At 37.2% G+C, this 18,680-nt stretch overlaps 1 long non-coding RNA gene across 1 annotated transcript; it reads left to right on the plus strand.

The window, feature by feature from the left end:
- The first annotated feature begins 12,569 nt into the window (after positions 1-12,569).
- On the plus strand, positions 12,570-16,123 carry LOC116256476 (uncharacterized). Its single transcript, XR_004173137.2, has 3 exons — positions 12,570-12,927; positions 13,221-15,326; positions 15,703-16,123. It is a non-coding gene; the product is annotated as an uncharacterized LOC116256476 (long non-coding RNA).
- Positions 16,124-18,680: the final 2,557 nt, after the last annotated feature.

The following is an 18,680-nucleotide window of genomic DNA, read 5'->3' on the forward strand; positions in this document are numbered from 1 at the left end:
CAAAGGATGACGACGGCTTCCTGGTGGGATTTGGGGAATGGGTCTGCGAGTGAGAGTGTGTGTGTGTGTGAGAGAGAGAGAGAGAGAGAGGGGTGGAGAGAGAGAGAGATTGAGAGATGTTTTCAACTTTTTTAGGGTCGGTATACATGTGTATATAGGTGATTTGATATATCTTTAATCATATGTGATTTTTTTGGATATTCACATATTGGGTTTAAATTCAAATTTGAATACGAATAGAGAAAGCCGTATCCAAATCTGAATATAAAATCCGGTTTTACAATCTGAATCCGGTCCAAATCTGATTTTATATTCATATCTGAATCCGAATCTGAATTTGAAGCAGATTTTTTGCCAATTTTCAAAATGTAATAGCATTAGATACATGATATTTATCAAAAAGTGAATCTGATATGAGTCCATATCTGAATCTGATCGGATATTTATGTGTGTCTGAATCTGAATCCAATTGGATGTTATTTATTAAATCCAAATACGATCCAATTTCTTAATTGGATATTAAATTTTTTTCCATACCCGATTTTTTTGGGATCGGTTGGGTCAGATGTCCGATTCAAACCAGATACATTCCTAAGAACGATTCAATCCTATATTGCCAGATGCCTAAAATTTAAAAATTTATTGCAAAAAATTCACTACAATGACATTAACACAGTTATGTTAACTTCAGTAATGATTTATGGTCATTTTAACTAACAATATTTTTAATTTTAGCCGTCCAACAGCTAGGCAGCAATATAAATAAATAATATATATATATACATATATATTATTTATATAAAGTTAATACTGGGAATGAAAGAGAGCTAAAAATAAAAATTCTGTCATTGACGGTTTATGATGAAACAATAATTTATAGTGCTTTTAGCAATGAGTCATGGCCAAATAACTAGTTAGCTCAGACTAGGCCCGGTTCGTTTCTGCCCATCTGTGGTATGGATGGTCCCCGACTTGCCCACAGTTCTTGTGACCAAGGTAAGGAATTTTTACTTAAATTTTCTACCAATAACTAGTTAGCTCAGACTAGGGCCGGTTCATTTCTGCCCATCTGTGGTATGGATGGTCCCCGACTTGCCCACAGTTCTTGTGACCAAGATAAAAAAATATTTACTTAGTTTTTCTAAGGAGCACGAAAAATTGTTTTATTTTCTTTTAAAAGCTGACGATGAGAGTAATGTTAAGCTTTGTCTGGCGGGTCATCAGCCTAACAAGGCCAATTATGTGGTCCATATTTCTAGGCGACTCAGCCAAGGAGTCATGCAGATGATATAAAAACTATGATTAGCATATTGAACAATGTTGTTGAATATTATAAGGTTAGGCAAAACATTCAGCCTGTGAAGTGAGGCAAGACAAACCGAGACAAAGCGAAACGTAAGCTTCTGAACCAAAATTGTCAAGTATACAATATTTATGAAAATAATGTCAAATCGAAAACAACAACTGAAAAAACAAGTACGTAAGTGGGGAACAACGTGGAAACTCATATTTACACTAATAATTGTTTATAGCTTCATGAACATATTAGTATCACATATGCACATCATTTTGTAATATTCAATAACGAAATTTAAAAAGTGTGGCTGCAATATAATCTTTTACCTACGCTCAAAGCTACAGATATAGCGTTTAGACTTAATTTTTATGGGGCTATCTGATGGGCATAGGTTGGTTGTTGGTATAGGCAACTAAGACAACACCTTGTTGAGAACTAGACATGAACTTTAGAGTGTTGATCATCTGCAATTGACGAGCTCTCAAGTGAAAATAAGAGCATGATTTGAGAGAAAAATAGCCTGAGGTTGGGCAGGTATTAGGAGTTGCAAAATGATCATTGTCTACCTCAACTAGGTGACCTTGAACTCACCAAATCAGATGAAGACAGCGAATGGATCTGGCTGAGTGCAGATAGGATGAAACCTATATTTACTGGAGAGAGAGAGGCAGAGCAGCATTGGCTGTCGTTCATCGGAGAGTGAGAGTGGTGTCGAGCACCAACATAATAGTGTTGGTCAGAGAGATAGAAAGGGGCGCCGTTGGTCATCAGAGAAAGAGCGAGAAAGATTTTTGAAAAACAAAACAAAACAAAACCTCAACCTTTTTTAAGAAGGCGTGAATTTTTTTTTTTTAAAAAAAGAAGGAAAAACCTTGACCCATAGCTCTACGCATGAAGGCGAGCTAAACCGAGCTCGAGCTGGGCTGGTCTCATAAAACCTTGAACTCAAACTTAGGTCATGCTCCACAGAATAAGCTCAACCTTGACTCGACAACCTTGAACTACAGGTGATACAAGACTTTAGTACCCATGCGTCAAAGTAGCTCTACTTTCTGGCTGGGTGGGCATCGGGCCTGGCCCGGCCAGTTTAAAAATAAAAAATATTTTTTAATTATAAAATAATTTTTTAAAATATAAAATATATTTATTAATAATAAATATATATTATTAAAACAAAAAAATAAAAAAATATATATATTTTTTAAACTTAAATGGGCGACCTATCGGGCCCGCGCTCGAAAAATCCTGGCCCAGGCCCGAGCCCAACCGGGCCGGCCCGCCGGCGGTCCCGCCTGACACCCACCTTTAATTTGGGGTTCCCTCCTGGTCACTCAAGCTGTGGTGGGAACACGGTAACATATGAGGTTGGGTCAAGGTGGGCCTCACATGGCCCTTGGGCGTTCTCATGTTTTGGAGGGGAATCCATGAATTGAAACCTCCTTCTTCTTCTTCTTCTTTTTTTATCCTTTAGTGGGGCCTACTAGGGTTGGTCACTTATATGTGACGCTAAGCACACTCCCTCTCTTGATCTCTCCCTTCTTTCTAAAATAGAGAAAAGTTTAAGCAATTAAAAATACAAAATTAATAGTATTCAAAAACTAGAAAAGTTTTGTCTAACTTTCCGATTAACAAATGACGACCTTGCTGTTAGTCATAAAAAATAGGGTTTGAGTTTCTCCATAATTCCCAAAACAGTGCTGCCAAATAAAGAAAAAGTGAAATTTGAATGATAATTTACAAAATTACTCTTCTCAAAAACAAAATATATAGAAATAAAAAAAAATCAAAATGGTTAACTCGCTGGGCTGCAATGTGCGGATGCTCACTATCTGGCAAATGGTCGAGCAAGGATCAATAGTAGCCCCAACTGGACAACAATGGCCAGGCGAGTTACATGCTCTCTCTCCCTCACTGTGTGGAAACAGAGTTTTTTTTTTTAGATATATATTTTGCATTAATTTTTTTTAGCCATAATTTTGAGTAAACTAGGAAGCTTACAAAAATATAAAGATAATACTGAAATCTTTCAAAAAACCCTAAGATATCCGCACCAAAACTATACTGAAATCATAAAATTAATAACTGAAATCAAGCAAATAAAGATATATGTGAAAAGGGGGGCGGATTTATGCACGAAAGCGCCGGTTTGCTTCTTACAACAGCATGGGAGTGGAGAAGAAAAGGAAGGGGAGCGAGGAAGGGTGAGGACTCAAGCACTCAGAAGGGTGAAGGATGTATGGATGGATGGAGGGATTGTACTGATATCTAGGTTTACAAATCCTTTTGTAACCCAGTTATTTCTAAAAATCTGTTCTACTATATCAGCCAAACGCCAATTGAATCGCAACATATGAGTTTGCTCCACTGCCGTTACGATAATCTTTCTTACATATCCTAGTTCCATTAAATTTTTCAAGGAAATCTGCATATCAAACATTTCCATGTCTGTCCATCTCTTCATGTTAATGCTTACCAGAATAATCCTAAACCCTTTATAACATTCGCAGAAAGAGTTGTCAGCATGTCTTCTTTGCTGGTATTTAACTAAACAGAAATTCAATCCATTTTTTCGTAATCCGGGGTTCCTGGCAAGAAATCTTAATATCTCCTGAATATGTCCTTGTTCCTTCTTTTTGCTTCTGAAGTACTATTTTGTAGACTTGATCTTTTACTACATCTATTTCTGAGGGAAAACTTTCTCTTTTTTCTTCCCACTGTTTTTTCATTTCTTTTTCCCACTGCTCTTTTAGAAATTCTATCTCAGCTGTTGACTGCTTCAATTTTCCAGTCATGTCTTCCAATTGCTTGAGTTAGCTTTGTGTGATCTGGTTTTGAGTATTTTTTATGCTGAGGTAGGTTGTTAGGATATTGAGGATTTTGAAGAAGGTTGGGTTTTTTCTATTGTGTCAGAGGTTATCTAGTAAAATATGGTCTTTTGGTCAAGATTCATACTAGCTAAGGTTAAAAATGTAAGATTGGAGTTTGGAGGTAATATGGGTAGGCCTAGATCTAGGTCTATTTGGACAAGGTGGGTTTGGCTAGAAGAGGCCATGTTTCCTCAAACAAAATTTTGTGTTAGATGAAAGAATGCATTTTACTTTGTCTACCGTGGCTAATGTCTATTTACAAAAAATCAAAGTTATCATATATGATGCTCAAAAAGCTACCAAACAATATTAGTCATCATTCATGTTATCTAACATGTATTGTAGGTTGGTTAAAGTAGAAAATTTGTCTTGAAATTCTTCACCATATTTTCTACTTGATTCGAGTATGGCTCATGCAGCTATCACTACAAGGTTCTTCATCAGAGGAATTAGGAGCATGAAATGGTTTGTAATTTAACCCATTCAAGTTCACATTTCTATTTGGAAGTAGTGATTTGAGAATTATAGGCAAAACATAACGCTTGTTTGTTTGGTCTAAAATGCATGTACTAGGTGGTCATTTGTTAATCACCCAAAACTTTGGCAGTTTCTTGTAATTTTTTATAAATAATAAGATTCACAGCCAAGGCAGCTGCCGTTGGTTGCGAAAGGAGGTTCATGTCTTGCAACTAAACTATATAAATAAAAAGAAAATACCACCCATAAGAATGTTTGAATATTCTAGAAAAGTCAAGAGAATGTGACGGAGATTTAGAAACCAAATACATGCGAATAATCATATAACAAATGTAACAGCTTTACTGCCTAAATCAATAGATTTCTCTTTTTTTGAAATAAGAAATTTCAATTTAGGTACATGTGGAATGGACAATGATCTGTTGATCAATGATTTGTAATATTCTAAGGAAGTTAGCCATGTAATTTTACATGGGTACATTGTTACCGAACATTCAAATGGGAAAAGTAGAATTGGGTTTCAATGGATCTTGTAATATGCAGACCAGGATTCATGACATTAACTACTCAGAACCATTATCAAGAACAAACAAGTCAACTCAAATTAAGTCAAGAGCCTTAAAAAAAATGCTGAATCCAATTAATTTAATGTTTTTTTTGTGCCTTATATCAACCATAATTTAAGGCGTACTATATACGCATTATCTATAGAGACACTCGATGAAATAGACGTGTCTACGAAGATGCCAACTACCTGCACCTAGAGAGAAAGACCTTACCAAGTTTTATTATAAGATTGGCTTTGGGCCTTTCAACTATTTTATTAATGAGTCCAATGTCCGCCGTAGAAATCGTTTCGAAAGTTTTCTCTAACTTTGTCTCACAAAACCTTTTGAGAAGCCTAAACCATTTTAGAACACGTGTGACATGGTCGATTTCTTAAAGTTTGACTCAATCCATCCAAACTGCATTACTAAGGCCACAAGGGCTATAGTATGACCAGTTTGGGTCAGTGACCAGCATGTAGCTGGCCACTGGTTCGAGTGGCAGGGGCACACTCTCCTTGTGCCTATGGGAAGCAAATAAGGCGCCATAGGTTGCAATGAAAACAAACTCTAACCCTGAACCGAAGCAACTCTATACCTGGTGGGAGGAGAACTTTGGCTCTCGTATTCAGCAGTGGGATAAAATACTCATTCTGGTCATTCAAACTTATAATAGTAAAACATCTGAGAGATATCAACTAGAGTCAAGAATTCAACCAAGTGGCTTGCCACTTGAACTAATTCAGCTGGTACCATGTACATCTTATTTGTTCAACAAGTTAATGAATTGAACCGGCTAGAGTATCCGGGGAGGGTGCCCTCGGCAATCCATGCCAGAGAGCCAAAGTAGAATTTTTTCTGTTGACCTATGAATTCCACTACCTATAAGAATTTGAACTCTTACTATGAGAGAAAGCTATCAATAAGTCAAGTGGTCCTCTAGTACAAGTTTCAAGGCCATATACTTTGGTGAACACTGTGTATTTGACTCCATCCATAAATCCCTAATTCTTTTGGCCAATGAGTTCGACTACTTGTGAATTAGAATTCTTACCAGAAAAAATAAAAAACTATCAATAAAAAGGCCATGAGCTTCAAGGGCCACAGCATAACATAGCATAGCTGGTCAGGTAGCGGGTGCACAAAAGGTGTGTTGGCTTTCGCTTCCCATATGCACTACTCTCTTGGACCATACACAATGAAAACACAAAACACAACACTTGAGTTGATGGGTGATACTCCACTCAGGTTCCAATGCAACCAAGGATCCCAGAGCCAAAAACAAAAAGAGATATTCAAGTCTTTTTGGAGCGGTGAATTGTTGCTCAGTCAGAATAAGATTGGTACTAACAAAATAAATGCAAGCCCATAAAACAGCAGCCCACGGTGGGCATGATGGATTGGGATCAGCCACAGGCAGAGGGGCCATCGATAGCTACGGGTTCCATTGACTGTGGCTAGATGTTGAGAGTAGAAACATGTGACCCATTATTTAAGTGCAAACTCATATCTGACTATCTTAAAATCCTTTATTTATATCTAATAGTGTTGGAACCTTTGTATTATCATCAAATATTGGATACGGATTTGAACCTGGACACAAAACTACACATAAAATCCAAGTCAAAGATACATTTTTCTATAACCTTAGTTGGGCCAGACCATGCTTTATAGTTTAAAGGTTTTATTGGTTGACCTTATGTTGGCATTAGGCCACTGAAAAGGACATCTCTCTTGTCCCTGCTGAGAGTAGGACCCTGTTCCCTGATGTTGGTCTTATAAGACCCACCACAGGTAACTAGGACAATCATCTCATTAATGGCCTCCCTTTATAATCCCTTGAAGATCGCGTGTGGGATTTCAGGTCCGAGTGTTGAAACTGCTCTGATACCACTATAACAACTCGACCTACTCCTGAGCTCGGGCCCTTGATTCAATGGATCCCAACCCGCCCCCTAGCAGGTTTTAATCCTAAAAAGGTTAGGAACCAAGACAATCATCTTATTAATGGTCTTCCTTTATAAGCCATTGAAGATCCCTCACAATCTTCGATACAGGACTAAACTTATGGGGTGTTACAATTATAACTGCCTGTGAAGTTAGTAATTTCCTTGGGGATCAGAAATGTTATCCCCTATATGAAGTTTCACTAAGTTGCTTCTCAGTACATCATCTTTTTATTTATCACCCTTTTAACCTCTCAAACACTTATATATACTTGCCTTGTCCTCTTCACAAAGACACACACGCACACCAAAAGAAAAGGAAAGAGAGTACTAAGAGACTAATAAAGAGAAGAAGGGTGGCCAGCCTTTCAGTTCTGGATTCTTACATGCATTTTCTTAGCTTGTCTCCTGTCCTTCTCTTTCATGCTTCAGCGTGGTTGGCGCTGCAATCAACAAACGCGATTTGTTTCTTGGACCTCTCTTGTGCAATGCTGTGCTTTAGTTGTGGATATAGCTTGCAGTGCCGACACAGTTTTGCCCATTAGACATTCTTCACTATCTCCCTAAGCAGAGGAACTAGTTTGCCTTGTACGTCTTTTGTCCTTTTTTTTTAACCTTCATCTTTTCATATCGTATAAATGGTTGTGTAGAAGGCCTAAGGGCGTTTGTTTACATAGTGTTTCCTTGCTTAGCACCAGGCCATCTTTTATCTTTTTATACGACAAAATTGCTTTTCTAATGGAAACACGAACAGTTTGAGAAATGTCCTACACTGTTTTTAGATGTTTCTTTTTTTGGGTTTCCAAATAATGAAATGGATGATTTAGTTAGAATAGTTGGTCTTTGAAGTCTTCATCAGTTGCTCCCACTCATATGATGAACCACCTCACAACTCCTATCAATTTATGCCACTATCAAATATGACGAGTTTGGTTACCTATTAAACCTGCTCTTTAGTTCTCCTAGCTGCTAGGTCAAGCCACACTCGTTGATTTGGACATACATCAAACAATGGACTTAGCCTGTTGGAACAAGCGGCACTGGGTGCAGGGTTTGTGCCTGGCTAAGATTGGAAACCTTCAACTACATTGGGCACTCTATCTGAAGCTCTCTTCAATTACAAAGTGAGGAGTAATCATGTAAATCCAGTCATATCACCTCATTATGCTACTTGGCATGGTCTTTGTGTGTCTTCATTGTTTTAAAGTTAAAGACCACCAATCTTTGCATCAAAGTCCTGCAAAGCAGAATAGAAGATAGTACCAATGTTTACATCAAACACTCATAAATAGAACGGAAAAGAGCACCAATCTTTACCTCAAACTCCCGCGGAACAGAGAAGAACCCTAATTTTAACATCAAACACTCTATTTTGCAGAAACTTGATTTAATAGAGTGCTTGAGGTACAGGTTGGCGCTCTTCTTTGTTCTATTTTGCGGGAATTTGTTCTAAAGATTGGAGCTCGTCTCTATTATGTTTTGCGGGTGTTTGATGTAAAGATAAGTGCTCTTCTCTGTTCTGTTTTCCATGAATTTGTTGTAAAGATTGGTGCTCTTTACTTGCAAAGTGAAAACATGCACAAAAACCATGCCAAGTAGCATAATGAGGTCATATGACTGGACTTGCGGGATTAGTCCATCACTTTATACTTAAAGAGACCTTCAAATAGACCGCCCAAATACTTGAAGGTTTCCAATCTCAGCCAAGGACAAACCCGACATTCCCTGCCGCTTTTTCCAATAAGCTGAGTCCATTGGTTGATGTCTGTCCAAATCAACGAGTGTGGCTTGACTAACAGCTAGGAATATTCAAAGCAGGTTCAATGCTGTTAAAAGGTAACCAAATTCATCATACTGATAGCGTAGCAAGTTAATTGGAGTTGTCAGGTGGTTCATCATATGAGTGGGAGCATCTGATAAAGATTTCAAGCACCAGCAATCCTAACTATTAACTTTAAATTTCGGCCAATTAAATACGTAATAGATCTTTCATTAGGACTTAGGATACCCAATTAAAATCAAGGGGTTCTAAGTTTGAAGAGGACAAGCGTATCTTCGTTTCAGTCTAGAAAAAGAATAAGCGCAACAAAATCTTATTTTGCAAATGAGATATTTTGATTGCCTTGCACATGATTAGTAAGAAATTAATAAAAAATTCAAAATAGGAAATAAAATTCAAGGGAACTGGGGGAGAGAGAGAGAGACTTATTGAATTAAATGCAAACAGTAGAAGAAGTGACCATCAAAGCATCAAAGTATATTGGAAGATAAGAACACAGAGTCTTCTTTCTCTTCTTGTCCATGTGCTTATCTAACGGACGAGAAAGTTCAAAACGCATCATGAACAAGTACATATATAAATGTTACCAACCAATCATATGTATGTTTTGCTATAATGATCTATCTTCACATTTTCACATACAATGTGCATTTGAAAAGACCATGATACTGATGATAGATAGCGATGTCAGTAGATTGGATTCGAATTGGATCACATTGCTTACTATATCTGCTTTATTTGTTATTTACATGTTTGGATTTGAAATTTGGGTCTAAATAAAAATGAAGGAAAGTCTATACCATATCCAAAACCGAATCCAAATTGATAATATGAATTGATTCAAATGTGTTTTTTAAATTCACTACTGAATCTGAATCCAAGTTCTAAATTGAATTCGAACTGCATTATTGTGTTAAGGAACAACATTCAAAATAAATGCATATGAGATATAGGTTTTTTATTTAAACTAAATTTAAATCCGAAATCCAAACTGATCAAATATTTATTTCAATCTCGGCAAGTCAATTCTTAAATTTGAACCTTATCAAAATTATGAGTTGCTTGCTAAATTCCATATCCTTTTTTTTTGTATCTCGATTGAATAACTGACCCAAATTGGATGTATCGACATCCTAATGATAGACATCGTTCAAGCATCAGAAATAAATGAGTTTTTCTTTTTAATTTCCACGATTGGAGAAAAACCCTTGAACATTAGAAATCTTTTTATTTTTAAACTTTGAAATAAGCAGCTATAAAGATCAAAAGTGACTTGAATCAGCTAGATTGCTTACTCAATGAAAAATATAGTTAAATGGGTTAGATTATGAATCGGTGAAAATATAGTTAAATTTGATTGAAAAATAAATAAAAAATACACAAAAATTTGAAGAAAGCTGAGCCTGGGTTAAGAAAATTTACTGCTCGTGCAACGTGCGCCGACCACGTTGTGCACGGGCCCTCTGTTCCATGACGTGAGCCCGCTTGTCCACTCAGGGCACTTGTGTCATGCACAAGGTTTGTTTGTTTTGTTTTGTTTTTTTCAAACAAGCCGACTCAACCTGCACGTCACAATAAATGTTTACTTATTGCAGCCAAACATAAATAAAACTAGATAAAAGTGATAAAGAGAATGCTCGAGTATGATATACGATGAAAAATAATTTGGTTTAAATTATAATTTGAATATATGGTGATATTGATGTTAGAAAAGAGAAAAATGAAAAATTTGAGAAGACAATGTGAAAATAATGCAAAAATAATGTGATAAAAATTCTTGTGTTTTTTTTAAATATCATATTTTTTTTTTTCATTTACACCGTGATGTTTTCGAAAATATCGTGATATATGTGACATTATTATAAATATAAATGTTTAGGGGACTAAGCGAGCAACTAATCAATAATTTATAAAAATATTATTAGTTTTCAAGAAATTTACAAAAAGACACTGATGCTTAAATATTTTTGCTTTCAATTGCTTCGATTAGAGAATATTTGACCATGCGATTGATTCGAGGCCAGCTTCCATGTTAGATATATGGCTCCTGCCATTTCACTATAAAGGTATTTTTCATTTTTTTTTACATGAAGCAATTTTGAATTCCACTTTTGCACTTATAGAAGGACGCCTTTTGGTTTACCATCAAAGGTAATTTTATTATCCCTAACACAAAATGTCGTGTTAGGCGCCTAACATATAAACCTGTTCTACATTGTTGCGTATAATAACCAAAATCACTTGTTGTTTAATCCGACAAACAAACTTGAACTTGTGTTCAATTTCACAACACAATAAAATCTGTGCCCCAAATCTAACCCACTTGCATGTTAAGATCGGATCTTATGCTCATTAGATATGGATCTGCTCTTAAAATCAAGTTTGAGACTGAGCTATACTTTGAGGAGATGTTTGGATCTGACCCAAATCCAAACTGTTTACATTTATTTAGGAACTTAAAAAATGCATCGAATGAGATGCATGAGATTCAAAAGGTCAAAGGAAAATTTTCATGACCTTTACCAGAGAGGCTGATCATACTCTCGGACTAGCTAACTAATAATTGCCTTGGTAAACTATTGTTTCCTCAATTAACTAATCAGAGACATGCCCTTGGATGGATTCCTCCTTTTTCTCGTCGGCCTATAAGGTATTACAGCAATTTTCAACCATCGTCCCCCTCCCAAGGCGTAGGTTCTTATGTGTTTGTTATCATCTCAAATCTTTCAAAAAAAACTATATTTCACATATTCACATATATTTCAGTAATATTAATGGATTTTTCCTTCGATTTGATAATCGATTGCATGTGTAGCATATTTGGATATAATATCCGAATCCCAATCTCACCTCAAAATGATTTCTTGGATCAATATCCAAATCCACATTCGAGGTTTAGATCTAAAATACAACCTTAGATTTATATCTAGATCCAAATCCAATCCTTACACCCAAAAATTACATTCTGATTCGAAATGCAAAGCAAAAGTTCATAATCAAACCCAAAAGGCAAAATCAAGTCCAAATTAGGAAGATAGATCCGGAAATCTGCTCTCCGGTCCAAATTAGATGAAAAAAAATGGATTCAAATCAAAATCTAAAATCGAGGCCAGAATATCAATTTCCGACGCTATTTGGCATGCATGCATGCATGCAACATTCAGCTAACTCATGATTTGAGCCTTGAGTGTCGTTTGAAACACTTCCCCAGCCAAGCAAATCTGTTCCGGATCTTCAACGGGCCCAGAGCCACCCCAAATGAAGCTGGACACATTTTTATAAAAGAAACATTTCGATCTTTAAATATAAATTTAAATTTTTTTTTATGTGGAACCCACCTTGGGAGGCCAAGGAGGCAAAAGCCCCCCTTATTGGCAGGTGGCGTTTCGCCCCCTCTTGGCTGCCCTGGCACGCTGCCAAGTGCTGTTGCGCATGACATGGCTGGGACAACGTCCTGGCGTGACAACGCTAAGAGGTCGTTTGATAGCCACAAGACACGCGTGTCCTGTTTTGTTGATTTTTTCATTAGACGTTGGACATAGAACAGGCTGGACAGGACGGACGACTGAACTAGGGTATAAATAATTTTTTGGTTCCATCCTGTTCCGAGCTAACCCTCGGAACAAACAAAACAGAAACTTCGTCTGCCGCCCCCGACAACCACGACCCCAACCCGAGCTTTCGACGCCATCTCCTTCTCCTCCACCTCTGCCCCCATCTCCCCTGCCTTTCTCCTCTTCTCTGCCCCAAGCTGCCTTTCTCCTCCATCTCCGCCCTCGTCTCCGCCCCCGAGCTGCCCCTAGGCCTTCCTGTTTCTCTCCTTCTCCTTGGTCGTCCGAGCTGCCCCTAGCCCTTCTTGTTTCTCTCCTTCTCCTCTGTCTCTGCTGGAGGGTGACCACCGCAGCATCGCTTGCAGCTTCTCAGCGGGCGTCCTCAAGCAAATCCTCAGCAGGGTGTCTTCCAGCAGGTCCTAAGCAGCGGCGTTCAGCAAGGCAGGGTGACCATTGCATTCCAGGTACGGGTCTATTCCCATCTCGCACACACACTCTCTCTCTCTCTTTCCTCTCTCTATTGTTCGATCCTATTGCTAAAGCTCCTTTTGCATTTGTTGCAAATGGCAACGATTACTGGATTTAGGCTTTTTACTACAGAATGGAAGATGCTCCCAAAATGTTTGTGGAAAAGCTTGACCGACGTCTTGTGTCATGATAAGCACCGTGTGCACAGTAAAATGTCTGTGCACATGTATGTTGTCTCTTTGACATGGGAAACCCTTGTCCTGAAATGCTTGATCCCATTATGGTGCAGGACCAAGCAAAAGAGAAAATTGGCATCATGACAGACCCGAGGCACATCCACAATGACATGCACGGAGGTGGATTCAGATTCAATCACATACAGCTCATGTTTTCATGGTTTTCGTAACTTCTAATACATTTTTATGGCATTTCCATTAATTTCATTTTCAACATTTTATTGGTTCAAAAATAAAGGAAAATGTTTTACCCTGCTTTCTGAAACACGCTGTAGTTGACAAGCCAAAGCCACGTCAGTCAGTTAACATATCATGTGACATGGATGTGGATATATAATCATGATATAAGCACACAGTATACATGGATCAAAGCTCACCTGATCTACCACTTAAAATTAAATTTCCAGCACACCAAAGTGTTTTTAGTTCATGGGTCACTAGGTAACTAGAGATTTTAATTTTGTGGAGCCAGTGTTTTGAATTATGAACCACAATAGCGAACTTGATGACCATTCTGCAATAAGATGGACAGTTGCAGAAAACAGCAGTAACATCTAAAGAGAAAGACAATGGGCTGTCAAAACAATGAACAAAAGGTATGAGAATGAGGAACTTAAAAAACATAGCAAGTTAATGCACATATCTACACAACTCAATCCACACAAATATAAACAACAAAAATTTTCATAAGAAACTCACTGCTCTTTGGCCCCCAATCTCCCTATCATGTAGATGAGGATACTCAAATTGGTTATCAGCACAAGAATAAATATACGATATCATCATGGTGCCTTCCGATTGCTGCCTGTAACATGGCATATAATACTCTGGGTAGTCATCCAAATAATCATTCTTTTTTGTGTGGAAGGGAGGAAGAGAGCTGTTATTCCATCGCAAAGTTGCCAAGGTCACATGGAGACAAGTGTGCAAAGTTTGACAGGAAGGGAATTCCCTGTATAGAAATTCAACGGGGAATTAGATTTTGGTTTGGTTAAGTTTGAAAGGGTGTTGTTGTAATTTTCTGTTACTACAGCATTGCCCTAAACTCCATGTTAAAAAGAGTCAGCATTTTTTGCATTTTTGTTTTGTTCAAATAGTAGAGGTCCAGTGCTTGAATGTAGGAAGGCCCTTAGTCTCTCTTGACCATATAAATCCTTATGTTTTGTATGTTTTCTTCTTTTCTTGAGAGGGCATGGCTCTTAGCACACAAGGATACCATCCAAGTTCCCTTGGGTGATCAATTGGCAAGGCAGTTGGTCCTTAATTTTGAAATTGTTACGTGTACTAGTAGAGTAACCATGGGAATTGAATGAGTTGCAAATCGATTTGATTCATTGCCCAATACAAGGTATGTGTCATAAACTACATATTTACTTTTTATTATTTTGTGATGGTTTTAAAATTTTCCTTATTTGTTTTTTATACTTTTAATTTTGAAAAATGTATACAATAATATAGTTTACTGATTCATAACCTGGTCAGTGATTTGAATTGGCGAATTCACTGACAGGCTAGCTTTGTAGTTTGGTAGATACAATTCAATTCTTGATTTTATTTTACAACATTGAATCAAATATCTGGTTCACACTCCTTAAATGTTCGTGATATTGAAATGAACTTTTTTCCTTTTCACTATTATTATATTTTTCAACGAGGCATATGGAGAGTACTTCAACAACAGGTTGCATATTATCTAGCTGGAGGCTTCCAGTTGTTAAAACTCTTAAGATTCCACCAGACTTAACCAGAAGTATTCTCAGTTTTGGCCTTCACCGCGAAAGACAGAATGCCTTCAATTAGTTCAATTAGACTTCTGTTTTCTTCCTCTTATTGTATACAAAATTGGTTTCTTTGTCGCCTTCCTAGGCCATGACAGGCTTTAATGGCCACTAGCATGGATCAAGAATTTGAATTTCGAGCAAAATGCAACAACATTTGAAATAGATCTAGTTGGTGGTGCATTGAATGGTAAATTGAATCCACCAAAAGCTCGGCTCCTAGAATGAGTTAACATTGCCATTGTGTGGGAGGGAATAAACTTTGTTGTTCCATATTGCTGCAACATTCTCCTCAACATTTTGCCAATAGGTGACTTGGGTTTATCATCTGGTAGCAGATTCTTGATGACTGCTCAAGTGGCTTAATCGCATCTAGCACAAGTGAGTACTCGCCAACTTCCATCTCTAGATCTATAAATTTGAGATTTTGTTCTAATTGGTCTAGAATCAAGTCACCATATGTAAATTTGAGTTTGTCTCTTTTGCCTAGAATTGCATTATGTAAGTTTGAATTTACCTGTTTTTTGCTTAATTTTCATGTATATGCTTGCATTTTTGTGCTTTATTTATGTTTGGCTAGAATTGTCATATGCCAACTTGAATTTTTTGAATTTGTATGCTTTTTTGCTGAAATTTCACATATGTGAGGTTGAGTTTTTCTCTACGCACATGAACTGAAGCATGTTTCTTTAGAATCGATAAGACATGTCACAAGGCATATATTTTTGCTTTACAAATTTTTATTTATGTTGATCAGACGTGCAATCGATGCGTCCTCTGTCAGGCCTTTGATGAGATTAGCAGCTTCATGTTTTAACATTGAATGAATGTCGCCGGTGTCCTTTCCCCCTAGAATTTGGCATCAAGGAATCATGAGTTCCTGTTGATTTTGAAGGGTACATCAACAACAGCTCTTGGCCACACAGTTCATCTGAGTTTGACGAATCTCTACATTTCAAGTACTACATGAGTATGTGATCATAGCTGCTATAGAAGAATGCGTAACCCATGGCCTATACGCAATGCCCAAGAACAAGAGAAAGAGTGAGAGAGGAAACAGACAACCTTGGTTGCTTACCATTTGTCGACATGAAGGCGGAGCCTTTTCTTCAGTGTTTTATTGAAGAACAGAAGAGCAAGAAGAAAAAAAAAAGAAGAAAATTGTAATGTTGCCTACCCTTGTCTCTATGTGTCCCAATCACATATCATAGACGAAATTTTGTTTTTTACAATGATTATAAAATTTCTGAAGTGAATATAGTGATTATTTGGTCGTTTGATATACATTATCAAATTTGTTTACTTGAATTTAGGTTTGAATATAATGTCATATTGCATCGGAACCATTGACATCCCTCTTAAAACCCAAAGAGGTTCACGAGAAAATTCCTCTTAAAACAAACGTCAGACAGGACGGACAAAACAGACAAAACAGACATATGTGAAACAAACGCTGAACAGGATGAACGTGGTGTTCTATTCTTAAAATCATCAAACGGTAGACAAAGAACACTATTGTCCATGAAGACAGGACAATAATGTAATGGACAGGACGTCCTGTCTGTCCTGTCCTAATGGACAGCAATCAAACGACCTCTAAATGTTCAACATGCATAGGCAATCCTGGCCATGCCTGTCCTGCGCCAGTCGAGTCAAGGCCTATCTCCTCGACATGTCCCCTTTTGGGAAAAAACCGGCCCCCTTGGGGGGCGGTTCTGGCCTTGGTGGGTAGGCATTAGGCTTGCCAACACCTTCGGAGAATGTTGGCCTGGCTAAAGCCAATCCCTTTGGCCAAGGGCTATAAAGGGCTATAAAATAAAAAAAAATGAAATAATTAAAAAAAGTTTGAAATTTACAACAAAACATTGTAAAATTTAAAAAAACTTAAATTTTGGGTTTTGACACCAAAATTTTATATAAATACTCCACTGAATCTTCACTCTTTAGTATGACCTAATCCTTATAGAACTTTTACAGCTCTTCCATTTGAAGTTTTGGAGTTTTTCCCCTAACTCTTTTTTCATTCCTATGCTCTTCTCTCTCTCTCTCTTCTTGTCTCATCTTTTTCAACCTTGGGTGGTAGTCTCTCCTTTAACTTTTATTCTTCAAGGAGCATGATGAGAACCCTTGGAGAACATCATAAATCCCTTAGAGTCTCACTTGAAAGACTTCATGATCTTCTAAAATAAAAAATGTCTTTCGACCGCTCTATTTAGAGGTATGTAACCATCTTTCCATTCATTTTCCCCTTCGTCATCTCCTCATGGTCATACCAGAAAACTTTAAATCTTTTCCTTGGAGTCAAGAGCTAACATTGGGTGCACAGGAGAATGAGCAAAGTGAAATAAATTTCATTTATGCTTCTAGGCTTGAAATATGTTTATTTCTTTTCTTTGCTTATTTCATATATAGATTGTTTATGTTTACGATAATATTCATGCATAGTTGCTTGACTTTTTCTTAAAATGTCAATAAGCGGTAAGAATAAGAACTTAAGATGTTATTTTATCATATTAATTTTTGAGGTTGAGACTTGTTCAATTTGAAAAAACTACTACAAATGTGTACCTGTTAAAGTGCATTTTCATGACATTCCTATGCTTTGTATTGATTATTTTTCTTAATCACCTAATTAATGATCTCAAAGAGAGCTCCTTTACGTTATTAACTTTTTATTCATGTACATTTAATTTTCTCTCATACCCAATAGTAGAATAAATAAATTTCCTTATAGTAAATAAAAGCAAATTTAAATCACTATTGTCTTTATATACATATATAAATATATTTTGAATCTCGTTTTTTTAAAGAATTTCAAAAGCAAAACCCTCTTTAAACAGTCATGCAGACTTAGCCTAAGCTCTTTGATCTGCTCAAGTTCCTTTTTAGCATAAAAGACTGAAGTAAAAAATCCTCAATATATATATATATATATATATATATATATATATATATATATATATATATATATATATATAAACTTATAAAAGAAAATTTAACTGAAAAGAGAGAGAGAGTCCAGCATAACGAGCGACCACAAGTGGACGTATCTCACGAGTGGTTTAATTGGATGATCGGACGTTACAGCCCTTTTCGTGAGAAAGGGCTACTCACTTCTCCCTCGACACAGTCTCTGTTTGTGTTGGGTGTCATCCAGAAAAAAAAAGTGTAAGTACTTTGCCACATTTCCCGTGCCCATCATTTCTATATAATTCCTATAAGAGCAGGGAATAAGTTCAGAGGCCTCCATCACCCAAAAGTGGTTAATGGAGAAAATACAAAAGTGCCTGGGATTGTGATAATCTGTTTCTTGTTCAGGTTCTAGTTGTTCGATCACAAAACTAGCTTACTGGTCATCATAGACAAATATATGGGGGAAAGATGGTAATTCATTAGAGTTCCTTCTCCTCATCAAGTTTTTCAAGAACAACATCAAGGAATAAAATTTTAATTCAATAGTTCATGCATCAATGACACTAAAAAAGAAGGGGGCAAAGAGATCGAGACTGTGAGTTCAATGAGGAGCGACTCTGAGAGTTGGGGACGGGTGAGGTGGGTGACGGAGGAGGGTGTGCCGGCGGACTGCAATATCCACTCTAGGCAATGAGGATCACAGGTACGTGCCCCGACTTTATCTATATGGGGACGGTGCTTGAGAGTAGAATGAGGGCAGACATTGTTGGCTGTTAGAGCCACTGCGTGAGGGTGGGAATGTGGTGGCTGTCGGTGGGCGAG

The sequence above is a fragment of the Nymphaea colorata genome, chromosome 6, assembly GCF_008831285.2.
Source record: "Nymphaea colorata isolate Beijing-Zhang1983 chromosome 6, ASM883128v2, whole genome shotgun sequence".
NCBI lineage: Eukaryota > Viridiplantae > Streptophyta > Magnoliopsida > Nymphaeales > Nymphaeaceae > Nymphaea > Nymphaea colorata.